The 12162-nt window shown below is 38.7% G+C and overlaps 1 long non-coding RNA gene across 1 annotated transcript in view; it reads right to left on the bottom strand.

The window, feature by feature from the left end:
• The window catches only part of LOC108448360, a 149678-nt gene extending 140476 nt beyond the window's left edge, over window positions 1-9202 (bottom strand). Inside the window, exon 1 of the long non-coding RNA XR_001864256.1 lies at window positions 9030-9202. This is a non-coding gene — a long non-coding RNA (uncharacterized LOC108448360). The remainder of the gene's footprint in view (window positions 1-9029) is intronic.
• Between the last annotated feature and the right edge of the window lie 2960 nt (window positions 9203-12162).

The raw sequence follows: 12162 nt of genomic DNA, 5'->3' as shown, positions 1-12162 counted from the left end.
GAGTTTCAATGTGCATCCTTCCCAGAGAAATGAGGTTACTCTGAAGTGTCAGGTCCTGTGCCTTTAGGTAGTAGCCCTGGATAGGAATCCTGCCCATGTTAAACATTAGAACAAGAAATTACAAGCACTTTGTCTTCTGAGTGACTTATTATGCTCCATGAAAGCAGTGAAACACTCATGTTCTCTGTCCCAGACACTCTAGTTCAGGATGTTTTATTGAAATGCTACGGTGTTTTCTTTCTGTGATTTATAACCTTACATATTCCCACATGCACTGAAAGACACTCAAAACACACAGGCAGTCTCCTGGTTAATAAAAACCAGATCCCATTTCAGCCAACTCTGTTACCTGAGCAATTTCCATCTTAAGAACAGCAAAATCAAGGGAGGAGACAAAAAGTAACCCCTTGTAACCCGAGGATTAGATGACCATCTCATGAGTCTTTTCAGAGCTCATCACAACCTTGCAACAGGCTGCCACCACTTAGACTCAATTAGATAAGTATCACTGAAGCTTTGACTTAAGCTCATCTGCAACCCAAGATTAGACCACCAGATAAACATTAAACCAATGGATAGCCTTTCCTTGTGTAGCTCACAAGTATAAAACCAAATAACAACCAACAAAAAAAGAAAAAAAAGCAAGAACTAGTGGGAGAGTGTCTATATAAGAAATTAACATGATGAGTTACAAAAGCAAAATAATAATACCTTAATTCCTCTTTACTCTAAGGGGTTTTAAAGGCTCAAAATACTTTAACCAAAAGAAAAATCTACCCCAAAAATGGCATGCTATGAATATTACTCCTATTTTTACAATTGCAATAAAAAAGAACATGAGGAACAAAGAAATAAGAGAAGCCATTAAAACAGAAGTGTAAGGTCTCTTTCTCTTTCAGAATTGTGTTATTTCAGATTACTTACAGTGTCTTTCCCAACAGCAAACATGGTTTTAGAGCACCACAATACACTGTATGGCACAACTCTGAGCTTAAGGTTAACAGGGAATTAAGTATTTTCTACAGAAAAGATCCTTAAAGACAATAGAGACTTCTTTACTTACTCACTTTGCTAATAAGCAACATGAGATGCCATTAGATTATTATTGAGCATATTTTAGAAGTGTTTTTCTAAGTTTGTGTCACAGAATATTTAAAGAAAATGAGACATTTCCAAGGAAATGCTCTTGTGCCTGTTCAGAACAAAGCCTACTCCAAAATGAGCTCATACTCAACTCCGCCCTGCCCTGGGCACAACCTCCTGAGTTAACAATCTCCACCAGAGAAAGAGCCCTGCAAATGCACCACTGTGGGCTGAGAGACGAGCACAGATAGGCACAGACACCATGCCCAAGCCCCAAAACACACCTCAGCCAGATCCTACCGTGGAATTACAGTGAAGTAATTCCTGCCAGAGGTTCTTGCTGTTGCCTTTGTTTGTGGTTGGAGTTGGAGTTTTTTCAGTTATTTTTTTATCATAGCTCTGTCCTTTCTGATAAACAAAGCAACCACCTCATCTAATTGCCATTTGGCATTTCTGTTGCTTCATCACTACATGATCTCAGCACCTTCAACTCCAACTTCATTCGCACAGTTCCCAAATTGCAAAGGAATATCATGATGCTATCCCACAGCTGGGAAATGCAGACTAAAGAGTTGAATTATTTGCCTGTGGTCAAAGATTATGGCTGTGAAAGAGCCAATAACTCAACACTGGATCACAGGGACATGCTTCACTATCACTAATAGTTTCTGCTGGGTAAGTCAGCAAGGTGCTGAGCATCTTCTGAGACTCAGTGAGAGTGATGGCTCTCCAGATAGACCCCAAATGCACGAAACCCAGAGTAAACATTTCTTTAGCTCATTTTTAGATGGTAAAGCAGAAAAGGTATTTCCACTTACTTTTCCATGAGATTATAATTAGCTACAATTTTGTATGTAACATAGAAGACTCATGACTATGATTTCCTCCAGTCATACACATGCCATTTCATACAAATTCAATGAAAGAAACTTCAGTGACACTGGCTTGCTTTTTTTCTTTAAATTAAAAGAACAGACATGGGCATGTGCAAATTTCTTCTTAGTGCACACAGGTTTATGTTCAGAAATCCCACTAGAAGAAATACATAAATCAAGGTACAATCGTGTTTCCATGGGATTGATGGTAAAAGACAAAAATGAAGACTGTTTAGGATTTAAAACTCTTCCAGCAGCTCAGCACCATGGGACACGTTTCAAAGCTAACTTAAGTTCAGTTCACAGCCCTTCTACTAAAGTCAGTTGAGGCTTCAGACTAGGAGGAGATGTGACAGGAATGTGACTTGGGAGGCCACCAGTTACACCCATCTGAGGAGGGGTGCACAGACTGGATCACATCCTCAATGGCTGTTAACTGTTCCTGACTTAGGAACAACACCTAGAATGAAACAATAACCAAGAGCCAGGGAATACAGAGTTTGAGTACCATCCTAGCTGTGTGAATATCCTGACCATCTCCCAGATTTAAGATACCTTTCCCTAGGATGTTCAGAGGGCAGAACTCCCAAAGATTTCTCTGGCTGTGTTGCTACTCCCACATGGTGCAGGGGTGCACAACACAGTCACAGTCTGGCACTGTCCTACACACCGTGGATCATCCATATTTATTCTCCCCCTGACGAACATGATCAAACCATTTTGATTCAGTGGTAAACATAGATGTTCTCCATTACACCAGTTTCAGAAGGTGGCAAATTCATGGGTGTCAGCACAATTGCAGCTGTTTAACTCTCAGGTACAGATTAATACAATGAGCCCTATAAAGTGTATTGCAGGGTCACTTCTCCACCAACATTATCATATATTACATTATATAGTAAACATTAACTGAGGTTTTTGTTGTTGTTTTTTTTTTTTTTTTTTACACTAAGCCACACAGAGAAAATCATATTTCATTTACAAATACTCTAAGAGGGTGAATTTTATCCCTGGATTTGTACCAGCCACACAGCAGATCTACACAGTGGATAAATTTGGCCTCTCTTGCTTGACAGTGAGGAAAATTGCACCAACTCTAGTAAGTTGCACAGTTTGTCCTAATCTATGTTTTATTCCTTCACATACACCTCAATTTGAGGGGAAAAGAAATAGATATCAGATGTGACAAGTGCATGTTTTTTTCCCCTGATATCTGACTGTTCATTTTGCCTTGGAAGGGCTGGAGCACCTTTCAAAAGTTTTAGCCCTCTGTTTCTGAGGAACTTATCCTTGTGGCATGTCTGTCAGTTTTCACAGCGCTCAAGCAAGTCTTTGCAATTTTCACATAATGGCAGTTGTTGACAGGTTGTTAGGGCTGACAGTGAATATGTTTGAAAAACTGTCAAGCTGCTGAAAAAAAATTAGAGGAGAGAGAAGGAGCCTCCTTACATTTGTAACAGCATGTTAAACTGTAAATGCATTCTCAAAATGCATAGGCCTACTACCAGTCATGTTACTTGCTCTACAATGACAGCATATGTGAATATATGATCCTTAAAAATTAATGTCAGATTGTCATTTTATAGGTCATGGTCACATTACTACAAAACTGTTTACCTTATAAAATTGATTTTACCTTTAATGCTCAATAATAGCTGTTTCAAGCTAAGAAATTGCTAGCAGTAAGGTGCCACTGCTACTGGCTTTTAATTAGCTTTATAGTGCTTTTTCCAGAGGTATTACTGGCCCCTGAGAGCCCATGGCAATGTGCAGAACCTGGCTTCTGTCCAAGAGCCTTTTCCAGCTCTGTACAGAGGTGGTGTGGAAGGTCTCCCAAAGCTCCTCAGAGAGGTGAGCAACCAGCAGCACCTGTGGCAAAGCCCTAGCCTTGAACCCTCTTCCAAAGCCACCAGTGTCAGGCTCATGGAGAGTCCCTTTACCTAAAACTGGGACAGTCTTCAGAAAGGAACCTATGTGGATGGATCTTTATTTACACTGCCAGCCAGTGAACTCCAAAATGGTCCCTTGAAAAAAGCAGTCTAAGAAGTAGAGAAGCACCATGAATCTGACATAATAGAAATTACTTTGCCTCATTATTTTAAGATGGATTCAGCTCATTTTGGTGATGCTGAAATATGTGGTTAGTAACTGATATTAACGAGGAATCGCTTCTCTTACATGTCAGACAGACCGAGTCTTCTTTGAAAAAGAAGTTGTATAATTCAACTTATTTCTGGGAAGAATGAACTTACTTATCTCTCCTTCACATAAGCAATTTCTTGAAATAATTTTAGGTCAGATTTTAAATACTTTTTCTCACAGTCTTTTTATGGCACTGCTTTGGGTTATCATTTCAAGGGTAAGAATATGAGTCCTGAGTACCTACAGTGTGAGACAGGTCTGCTTTGTCTAATATTGGAAGAGACTAAAATAACAGGAAAGGATAAAGGGCAGGCTAGCACAATCACAGCCATGAAATTATTATAACCACGATAGAGTACTGTGGACTGTATTCACAAGAACTAAACTGGTCTAAAACAAAGGAGTTTGATGTGGTCAACTATGTAGAAACAGCATTGCAGTAGACAGCAGCTGAGTTTGCAATAACATGACCAGCAGAAAAATAAAGTTATTAAAAATAGGCAAAAGAACTGTACTGGATAAATCCATGAAGGAAGATTGCAAAGGTACAGAAGAATTCATGGATTATACATCTCCCAGGGCTACGTGCAGCATCAAGAACATGCTGGGGCTTGAAAATACACTAACAACCAGAAGGATAAAATAATATAGAAGGTAACCAAAACAGAATGGTAAGGAAGACTAAAAATGAATCATGCAAGAAAATCTAGATAACATGACCAAGAAACGCCAAACTCTAGTAGAGAGAGGAAGGAGACTCCATGAGGTTCAGTGTGGATTGACATCCTAGACTGTAAGAGAAGAATTCCCATTTATTTGAAGAGAAGCAGGATTAGGTCCTAATCCTTCTGCCTCACTATCCAGTAAAGTGAGGATAATAATTGTATTGACAGGTAATTCTGTCTCACAGGAGTATTCTGAGGATTACGTAGCGTCTGCACTGTGCTGTGAAATGCTAAGTGCTAAATATGATTATACAGGGATTTCCATCCAAAGATCTCAAAGCACTTTCCAAACATTAATAATTGAAGCTTTATAATACCCTTAGGACTGCACATGTAAAGAAGGCAAACAAGATTCAGGGCTCAGCAAAGCGGGCAAGGATTATTAGACTTATTTTATAGTGGATAAACTACACCACAGTGAGATTAAGTGACTTGCCCAAAGTAACAGAACAAATCAGTGACACTTCGGAAAACGAGCCTAGAAGGCCAGACTCCTTCACACTTTGCACAGAATGGATGCACAAGGGATGAGAGGGTCAATCAGCTTTTGGAAGGACTTGGATGGATCAGAATATTGCAGAGATGTGGAACACTCAGAGAAGACTGAGGAGAGCACAAGAAAAGCAATGTTTGTTTATTTTTAGGTACATGAGCAAGAACCAATAGAAGAAAATAAAGGAGCAAAAATTGGATTTTATTGGAAGGAGGTACAGCCACTTCTAAGAACATCAATTTTTTGGCTTACAGATTTAAAAAAGATGACAGAGAACATGTGTCATAACTCAGATTAATTTCCCAGGGGAAGAACAAATACAAAAGGAAATTGAAATCATGTTAGAACAAGAAATCAAGAAATCAGAGGGACTGAAGTCTGGTTGGATGAATGGAACATACTCCTCTGAAGTTCTAGAACAAAAGGCAAAGTATTGACAAAATCCTTCAAAATAATTTTGTTATCAGAGAATTACACAACCCCATCTGACACTGAAATGGACTTGAAACTCAGGGTGGCAAGCAGAGATAGAGGAAATCACATCAGTCTTGGTAGATAAGAACAAACGAATGTAAACAAAGACAGCTTCTGAGAACATTCAAGAACTCATTTTTGTACATGATGACAGGAGAAAAGATCTTGTCTAGCAAACATGACTGAATATAAAAAAAATGCAACTCTGAAGTGAACTTACTTGGACTATGTTACTGGCTTTAAACAGGGCCAACCAAACACCTTAAAAAGCACTGATATTCCAGGACATTAAAAATGACCTTCATCTGCCAGCCAGCAAGAATTTGGAGCAAAAGACTCTGGGATAGTGTTGCAATATTAAGATGAGGTATGGCAGCAGATGCTCTAAGTGAAATTTGGTTGTCAGGATCAGCATTTGGAGATAAAATAACTTCCCCCAAAATGTGTGTTGGCACAAATTTCTCAAGGGCTTCTGAACAAGAGGGAACATTGGACCGGTTTTGGAGGGAGCAGTAAGTGGAGCCCACTGTCAGTGGTTACTTCAACAATATTAATTCTCATTTCATTGCAACAGTGAAAAGGATGTTTTCACTGCCTTGGTGCAACACAGAAAAAGTGTGTTCATTCCTAGTGTGCAAAACAAGTCCAAGATCTCTCTGCTTTAGGTACTAGAAAGTTTGAAAGGAAATATCACAAACCTATACAAGCACAGATTGTGTATATAAACAAAAAGAAAATTAAGAAAAATACGTCACAGTAACTCAGGGGGAGAACAGAAGTGTTACACGGTTGTGTGTCTTCACAGTGGCCCACAAAATCACAGAAAAAAAGTTTTGAGTACTTGCTGAAAAAGCAATACTGAACTAAAATTGCCAAACATAAAAGTGGGACTCCAGAAGTATTCTTGGCATCACTTTATTTGGTTTTAGATCTTGGTAAAAGAAAAAGGCATCTCCTTGGTTATTTCATTGCAGGAAAGAAGCCTTGAAATAAATACAGGAGACCAGCCCCCAAGTAAAACAAAGCACTGTCTTTAAATCCAGTCTCTCTTCTGTACCAGCTTCTCAGCTTTGCTTTTCCTAAATCAATTTCTTCTGTGCCATGCCATGCAGTGCTGGGCACTTAGCTTGAAAAGACATCTAATAATTACTTAAAGTGTGCTGTGAATATGCATGGTTCATACTGACCAAAAGGATAAACTTCAGAGAAGTATTTTCACCTCTTTAATGGAATTAATATGGATCTGAGCAATAGGATTTGATACAGACGAACCTCATGAGCAGCTTTGTTACAAATACACTATAAATATTTTTGGTTAAAGCGCTCTGAAATAAAGATAATTTCGTTTAAAAACCTTACAGGGTTATTGGGACAGATCCTAGACATCTGTAGCAAACATTTGAAACTGCTCTGAAAACAGTCTCAAGATGTTTGAAGAACTGAATCAATTTCCCTTTAGGTCAGTGTGAGTTTTTTTGTTTATTTTCAAGGAATCCTTGTGGAAAAAACACAGAAATTAAGCTTAAATACAAAAAGATTAAGTCTCCTTTTAACCCTGATTTCTGCACTTCCAACTGAGTTTATTAAGGTTTTGCCACTGACTTCATTAGCAACAGGATCAATATTTTTCCAACATAAAATGAAACTATTACTCAAGTTCTTTGTTTTCCTAAATAATATTTAACATCTCCATCATTCAGAGGTTTTTCTCAACACAGTCTATTGGAGAGGACTGTGACCTCTTCAAGGTACAAAGACTGTTCAGACACTAAATAGGCTGCTCTAAAGTAAGTTTTGATAAAACCCAACTCCCTGCAAGTGAAGAAATGTACTAAATATCAAATCTTCAGTCTTATAGTTTCTATTGACATACAAGATTTGCCAGATTAAAAAATTTTGCCAGCATCAAGACTAGAGAATTTTATTCATTATCCCTTCCTACGACCAATGCAAACACCACAGATGTTTTTTGTACATTAAAAGCACAGTGAACAGAACAACCAAAGGAGAGTAAATAAGAACAGTCTCTGATTTGTACTGGATTTGTATGTTTGGGATTGGATTACAAAGGATTTGACCTCAGTATTTTAAAGCTATAAACTTTCTGTATTTTTCACAATAGGTTGGAAAATAAGTATGGTCACATTGAATGAAGTTTAATTACTACCAGCAAAAACCTCAAATATCTGACCTGGGATAACTCCCACTATTTAGAGAAAATGAAACAAAATGGTTCAGTTAAATGCAAATACTTGTACTGCTTAATGAGTAACAAAAGCAGGGTGTTCACCTTCCTAATACATTTCTTCCTTGATTTTTCTACTGTACATGTCATGTTTGGCTTCACTAACTTGTTTATATCCCAAGAAGATGCACAAAGATTGTGTTCCACACACAGATTCCTAGCTCTGATAACCTAGGACAATAACATTAGGACAATTTCTAAAAATTACATAAAATAAGCAGCTTTTTGCCTTTCTAAAATAAGCAATTTTTTTCCTTTTCATTGCCATTAACAAGGAACCTGTGATCTAATAAATGTCACAATCAGTTTCATTTAATTAAAATAATAAATATTGTACAGTAATGCAGATTGACATTTATATCTTCATTTACGTGAGGTTGGATTTATGGTCAATGCTTTATTTGATGGAGGCCACAAATAATGGCTATTAAAGTGCCACAGGATGGACACAAGATCACATTAATGAAATTAGACAAGGCGAGGCATTGATATATGGAGCCCTCCTGCTAGGAAATAAAGTCATGTCCAAAGCAGATGTTTTCTTTGGCTGCAGTTTAGGTTTGCTGCATTTTTAGTGGGCAGTTTAACTTCATCTACACAAAGGTGGAAAGGAACAGAACTCCCGTGACAACGCCTCTCAAGATGTATTACAATTAATGCAGCACATGAGATCTGCTTCCCTTGTCAAACACATTCATGCAAGAATGATTGTTAAGTGTAAAGAATTGTCTAACACTGACTATCAAATTACAGCTAAGCAGCCTGATATAAAGTTTTTGTACGTATTGGAGGAATAAACACCTCTCATCTCTCTCTCTTGCCAACTAAACATACATCCAGGGAGGTAACTATAGAAACATTCAGGCTCTTGCCCTATTTTCTTTATTAAAAAATATCAAGAGTTTTGAAATATTGGTGTAAGGTTATTATAGGGCAAGTAGAAGGGATTAGAGGGGAAAAAACATTTCCACAAAGGAGGATTCTCCCCTTACCTCTGCAGCTGCACCATCACCAGTTTTTCTAACCCATCCTGGATGCACTGGGAGATAGTTCTTTGCTTCTTGCTCCAAAGTTTTCCATGAAAGATAGTACTGCAGTATCTATCCTCACAGTGCTTGCTTAACAAATCAGGCTAGTCCATAGCTCTGCTGCAGTGAATAAATAATCTCAAGTAGAAGAACATTGTGAAAAATGAAACAAACTTGCCTCGCGGGCAAATTATCTAACTGGATGCTGTGTGAAGTTCAGATAAACATTCAGTTACATGGAACAGCATCTCAAAGTTTGATATTTATCTTTGTGGATTTATTTTCACCTCAGGATCTTCATGTGCCATGCTAATATGATGCCACACAGGTTCAAGAGGAAAAAAAAGTAAGTCATTTGGGAGGCAACATAGACAATAAAATGTGCCAAAGCAATGAAAGCAATTATATTTTTTGCTTCTGAACTAGACAAATTGCTTTTAAAGCTATGCCTTCTAAAGAATAGCTCAGTTTGGTCATTTAAGCTAAAACTAGGCATTACAAGCCTAAGGGTCTGGTCTAAATAACAATACCTTCATTAATCAATTTATAACAGCTGAGATCCTATTTCTGGCTCTAGAGAGGAATGCAATACAGCCAGTTGAAATTTGGCCTCACATTCCTCAGGCTCAGGTGAAATGACACTGCAAATAATTTAGACATCTCTGGACAATTTATTCAATAAATTGTCCAGCTTCTTGATCTATTTATCACAAGGGACGGAGCTGATTTAACTAACAACTTTACCTGCCTTATTCCAGAATCACTTCTGCATTCTGCTTCAAATTCTCCCTTGAACAAAATTAATTTCCTTATACAGATAAATCTATGCTTATGTTTCTTGAGAAGCCAGGCACAGATAAATCTGAAACCTTAGGCACTTTCACTTGCACACTACAAGAATCATGCAGTGATGAAATATTGTTGGCTCAACCTGTGACTTTTAGCCATTGTCAGATGCCATCCCAGGGCTTAAGAGGATGTAATCTCATTCCAAAGTCCTGCTGGGTGGGTTAAATACACAGACAAAGCTGTGCTCCTTGTCCTACACAATTTGGTGTGCCTTTCAGAACCACAGTGCTCACAGAGGGGTGCAGACCTGGGCCACACAGGCTTTATTCAGATCAAACCTCTGTGTAGCACCCATTTCTCTGACAGCAAACTCTTCCCTGTTACCAGAACTTTCTAGGGCTGCTCCCACATCTTAATCCTCTCCACTTCAATGCTGAATTGAACAATTCCCATTGACATGCACTTCTGCATTATGCACATGCACTAAAATCCTAGAAATGCAGGAAAAGCTGAAAAGGCCTGGGACATACAGTTGAAAGCAAAGGAGTAACTGGAAAACCAAAATCACATAGATCTTAATGACTGAAGGAATGAATGCTTTGTTTTGGTCAGCTTTCTAGGTAAGCTCAGATGGGCTCTTTGCTGCATCTGTCACATCACAGGTAACCTGCATTAAGAAGTTTCCCTTGGCACACAAAACCCATATCACATCTCAACAGTGAGCAATGTGTAATCATCATGTAAAGTAGTCATCTCAATATACTCATTTTCAGCACACATATAATTCTGATGAAATTAAAAAACCAGCATATCAGCTTCTGTAAGAAGTACCCCAGAGACCTGCAACTGCTGCTCTTTTGTTTCTACACATTTCTCACACATCCTGCTAAGCCAACCTTTCAAGAAAGGGCTTCACAACATTTTATCAGCTCTTGCAGATGAGTCATTAAAAATCGAAGGTTTTTTGTCAGAAAGCCAAGCATCACATTTCTTTACAGATAGTAACTTCTGGGGGGAAAAAAATAAACACCCTGTCTGCATCAGGTTTCTGTACCTGTCACCTCAGTCATAAATACGGATACACAAAATCAAATTACAGCCTTGCTGAAATCAAAAGAAGTTTTGCCATTGTAATGCTGAGCCTACCAAGTTTTCATTCAGTCATATTACAAATCAGGCTACCAAAAAGACAGGATTCCTTTAAACAAACCCAATTGCCTTTACAAGCTACACTGCTTCTCATTTCCTCTTTTACCATGTGAAAGTTCGGGCAGCATTCCTCCTGTCTGGATGCTCAGCATGAATAATAGATACGTCATTTTTTAACTGTCAACAAAGTATCTGTAAGAGGTGCACTTGGTCCTTTTAAATATCTACAGCAAACTGTTTATTTGGTGTTACACAGAGCTCACATTTTCCAGCTAGTGAAGAAATTACTAAAAGAGACATACATGTTAAACCACAGAAATAATTTTACTCACACCTTATTATCCTTATGTAATATTTAATTATCTCCTCTCCTATTCCCTTGCTTCAGTGACAATTTGCTCAATGATGTGTCAAGGAGATGGAAAAAACAAAACAAATGAGGACAGATCTTTGCAATAATACACTGGTGTTTGTTTACTGAGGGCCAAAGCCTCGGTGGCTGCAAATGGTGCAACTCCTGTGCAGGCAGCTGAGCTCTGCTGCCTTACACCAGCTGGGGACTGAAACACAACTGCTGAGAAACAGATTACACTGCTGCAATCTTCAATGTAAACCAGGCAATATTTCAGATACAAAATGCAAAGACCTTAAAGGAGAGCTGAGACTGTACTGATAGGGTGACAAACACTCCCCTACACAGCAGAGGCCAAGTTTCCAAGTGGTGTAAATGGCCACACTTTTCCTGGAGCTCAGCTCAGGACCACCCAGCATTTCTGTTGCTGTGGTCTCCAATACTTCCTTTGTAATAATTAGTCCCATCTTCCTCCAATAGTCCCTTTTGACAGTGCTTCTTCACTGTTCTTGTCCTCAGCAGTCAGATGCATTTGGCAGCCTCACCCCTCACTGCCATTCCCTCTCCACTGCCACATGCTGCATGTGACCACCCTCTCAGCTCTGCCAAATGACCATTCCTATGGCCATGCTCTAAATCAGGTCTGTGAAAGGATATCCTTCAGAAATAAAAGATAATGACCGATACAGACTTAGAGCCCAACTGCACAAAAGGCTGAACAGGAAAGGCAAAGTGGGAAGTGGGAACAAGAGTCACACATGGTGGTGGGAAACGAAGAGCTTTTGAAATCAGATCTGCCGGAAGAGC

Source organism: Corvus brachyrhynchos, unplaced genomic scaffold (assembly GCF_000691975.1).
Source record: "Corvus brachyrhynchos isolate BGI_N302 unplaced genomic scaffold, ASM69197v1 scaffold26, whole genome shotgun sequence".
Lineage (NCBI taxonomy): Eukaryota > Metazoa > Chordata > Aves > Passeriformes > Corvidae > Corvus > Corvus brachyrhynchos.
The sequence above is the reverse complement of the archived record's forward strand: the minus strand, read 5'-3'. Positions and strand labels throughout refer to the sequence as shown.